Source organism: Protobothrops mucrosquamatus, unplaced genomic scaffold, assembly GCF_001527695.2.
Source record: "Protobothrops mucrosquamatus isolate PMUCROS unplaced genomic scaffold, P.Mucros_1.0 scaffold5540, whole genome shotgun sequence".
Classification (NCBI taxonomy): domain Eukaryota; kingdom Metazoa; phylum Chordata; class Lepidosauria; order Squamata; family Viperidae; genus Protobothrops; species Protobothrops mucrosquamatus.
In genome coordinates, this window is record NW_015391395.1 from 28,214 (window position 1) to 32,613 (window position 4,400).

Below are 4,400 nucleotides of genomic sequence, written 5' to 3' on the forward strand. Positions count from 1 at the left end.
CAGGAACGAGAAGCTTTCACAATTGACTGCACAAACTCCATGGACACGGCAATCCTGTGGACCATCACCACTGCACACCACCCTCTGCACTTGGGAGTTTAGGTACCAAGGACCAAAAATCATCTTTTTTTTGCACAACTTCCTGTGTCGAAAGAAAGAAAGAACACTTATCTGTCTTTCCACATGCCAAATGTGGATTACGCCTTTGCTCTTGTAGATTGGACAGAATTTGCAATAATGTTGGGGGGGGTGGAGGGTGGGCGGAGTGGGTGTTTAGTATTTTATGACTTATAATGACTATATTGTATGCACTGAATGAATTTTTTTTTTTTACTTTTTTGAATGGAGAGTGATGGGCAGGAGGGTGCCAGAGCGAGGGGGGGGGGAAGGGGTCATTGCTTATGGTTTTTAATCGAGGAAATTTCTGGTACGGCTTAATAATTAATAGAGGTCTTTCTGCACTTTACGTGTTTGGATTGCTTTTCCCGTGGAAATTTTTATTAACTTTCCTCTTAATTTCCACGGGGAAAAAAGATTATAGTCGTGGCGCTAACCGAGGTTTGCCAAGGGCATTCCCACTCCAGGTGAAAAGGCTCCCCTCCCCATAAAAATGGTACTAGCGAGTTTAAATTGTTGGGTTGTTGTTGTTGTTTTTTAGACAACTGTATGCCACAATCAGATCTGCGAAGAGGAGTCTCCAACCTCTTGAGAAATATTTGCAACGGAGTTTGCACACTGCCAACCCAGCAGTGAAAGACCAAAAACAGAGTTTGTTGCCCTCACTAATCCTAGTTAGCTGCTGCCTTCAACGCTAAACCTGATTTTAAAGATTATCTCAAAGCAAGGACTATTTTTTAGTATAAACTGCCACTAAAGGACACTTTATTTATAGCAAACGTCTTATTTTTAGAACTTGTACACTTAGAGCGTGTAAGAAATTAAAACTGATCTACTAAAGAGTTTATGACAGAGACTGAGAGGCGGATCCTGAAGCGGATCTCCAGGCCCTCCTTCGTTCACTTGACAGAGCATAAATTTCATTTGACGAGACAGCACTCTGGGGTCTATTGCCTAAGGGACGTTGCTGACGTGATTCTCCATGCACCCATTTAAGAGCTTGTCGGGATGGGACATCGGCCTCCTGGATTTAAGTCCACGATTGTCGGCCACGAAGGTTTAGAGTTGGGCTACTTCCAAAACTCTGTATTTGAGCAAAGAGTTTGTGTGATGTCTTGGTAGGGCAAACAGTTGTGTTCTCATCCCGTAAAAGGTCTAGAAATCCAGTTATATTTGTCTCTGTCAAGTGATTTGGTATAATTTTATGAAGGACGAAACGAAGTGCCTCTCAGTGATAACAAAATGAAGTTTCTGAAACGCGAGTTTATCGATAGAAGAAAAACAACATTCCCATTGCATATATTGTGAATTACTTGTACTGTAATTTTTTTCTTTTTTCTTTTATTTATGTACCATGTACAAACCCTCTAGGGTGGAGGCAAACCACTCTTCAGAAAGGCATTAACAATTTACCATGGTGGTTTTTATATGTATAGATACGCAACACAGGGGGGCGAGGAAGAGTTTTGACACTTTTTGTAGATAATATTTCATTTCCGTCATGAAGGAGACACCAACACAAAGGGAGGATTAGGAAGGTGAGAGCTAGTTAAAGTTAGGAAACATATACATCAGAATTCATTTTAATCACAACCTATGACATCTCAACAGCCTCTCACTCCTGCTGAAATAGCTGCTGATATTTCTCTGATTTTGGGGGTAAAAAACCAGGGTCAGATGACCACAGCGAGTGCTTTTTTTCTCAATCCGGAATTGTGCGTTATTCAGGAAACCAAATATATATATATATATATATATATTTCTTTTGAAACATAGCCTGTCCGTCAATTGGTACAAAATCAGAGGCCCTGATATTTTCAAAGAACACCACTCGTTTTATTATGGGTGCTCCCTTCGGTGGGAGAACCCCGCATTGTGTTGTGAAGCACAGCCCTTGCGTTAGAAGTTCAGGACCTCAGGAGGTGAAGCCTTTCACCCATGTCGAAAACTTAACTTTGTGTAATCTGTGCCAGAGTGATTCAGTTGAGTCTTTGGGTTTACATTGAGACCCAACCCACAATATATCCCACTGGAGATTTTTTTTCTCTCTCTCTCGTGGACTTTGTTTCATGCTATTTTTTCCCCCCCAGTTTGAACTCAAATGACCGAATGCTTTGACAGTGTTACCCTTGGAAGACACACTTAAGCTGCAGTCGTCTATACTGAAGCGAAGAATGTCTGAGATATAAAAGTAATGAGAAACCCCACCCCCACCCCCCACCCACCCACTAGAAAAGCAAAACTTTATTAATCATTTGGATTCCACGAGAGGGGGGGAAAAATTGGCAACGCAACATTCCGTATTGTCAGTATTGTATTAATGCACAAAGAATACCGAAGCATTCGTTTTAAAACGTTGTGCCTTTATAGCGACCAGTTATCTGTAAATATAGAGCAGATACAGATTGTATTTGGGGAGGGATCCTTTTTAGTGATTTTTTTTTAAAAAGGTAAATAAAGAAATAAACTATGGAATTAAACATTTACAAATGGAGAATTTCAAACTAATCAAATGTTACATGAAAGAATAAATTTATATAACCCTTGTTAACGTTGTTGGTTAAACGAAGTCTGGTTTTATTTCTAAACGGTTACTAACTCAATGCTCCCTCTTTCCTTTCTTCTCTGGGTGTCAAATTTGAATCTCCTCTTTAACGTGATTTGGGTACTATAAATTAAGATGACCTCTTTGCTCACATTAGTTGGGGAGACTATGTTGGCAGTGACATATGCCTCCAATTAGTTGTGCTGGAATTGAGACATGGACTGAATGGACGACGGTATTGAAGCTTCGACTCCATTAAGCTACGCAGTTGCCCCTTACCCTGTGCTGCTGTCTATAGTGCAAAGATCTTGAGACAGGGAAAACTAGATCTCCATTTTTCCCTTTCCCAGGAACTGCAAGTTAAGACCCACGTGCTTGTAGGGCCTATGGCAGAAAGTTGGAATATTAATAAAAATAATGAACAGACTATCTCAGTGGTGGCGAACCTATGGCACGGGTGCCAGAGGCGGCACTCAGAGCCCTCTCTGTGGGCACGCGCGCCGTCGCCCCAGTCCTAGGCCTTCAGCTGGGTTTTATAAAACCTTTTTGCTTTAGGCCTCCGCCGCCGTGTACAAAAAAAAAAGGTTCAATCAATCAGTCAATTTCAACTTCTCGCGGGAAAAAAAAAGATCTTGCAAAGTTGGAATTGATTGATTGAACTTTTTAGTCCCACCCAGTCTGTTGTTACCACCGCAGCCACGCCCACCCAGTGGGCCACACCCACCCAATGGGCCACACCCACCCAATGGGCCACACCCACCCAATGGGCCACGCCCACCCGGCACCCAACGATGCATAAGTGGGTTTTGGGTTGCAGTTTGGGCACTCGGTCTCTAAAAGGTTCGCCATCACTGGACTATCTGGATCAGAGTTAGAGAAAGATAATTCAGAAGTTAAAGGTTTGTTAAAAGCTAAAACTTAAACATAGATTTGAAGTTCTTTTTAAAGATTGCCAGTTGATTTATTTTGATCAATGTCACCAATGACTTTTGAGGCCCTGTCAGGCAATGACGTCATTCCCGGTAACATTTAAAATGTAAAAACAAGCAGAACGAAAGTGCAAAAAAAATCAAATAAACGTGCCAAGAATGAGTTTCTGCAGTGAAGAAGTGACGCTGTGCGATAAGCAGACCCTTAAAGAAAAGATTATCCAACTTGGAACGATTGTTTTCAAACAGTTGCTCGAAGAAGGACTGTTGGGAGTTGAATCCGGAGAAAGAAGGCCTGGTGGGGTCTCCCCCAGAATGCCAAAAGACATCAGAGCAAAACTTGGGTCATTGATGCTGAAAAGAAAGCCAGGGTGTTTGACTCTGGGGCAGAGACAAAAAAAAATTCAGTGGGGCCAGATCAATTTAGTTTTACTGGAAATCACTTAATAAGATCACGTCCCATGTATTTAATTAAAAAAAAATCCCTTTTCTACAACAATTACTATTTGATGGTGCTCTAAGGCTTGAGGCATCTCAAGTGGCCTCTTTTGCTTTCCAGTGTGAGCCTTATACATGCAGAATTCAAAATACATTTGAGCTTTCTTTCCTTCCTTCCTTCCTTCCTTCCTTCCATCCTCTCCTGCTCTTTTCTTCCTCCTTTCTTCCTTCCTTCCATCCTCCTCCATTTCCTTTCTCTTTCCTTCTTTCCTTCCTCCCTCCCTCCATTTCCTTTCTCTTTCCTTCTTTCCTTCCTTCCTCCTTCCTTCCTTCCATCCTTCTATCCTCCCTCCATTTCCTTTCTCTTTCCT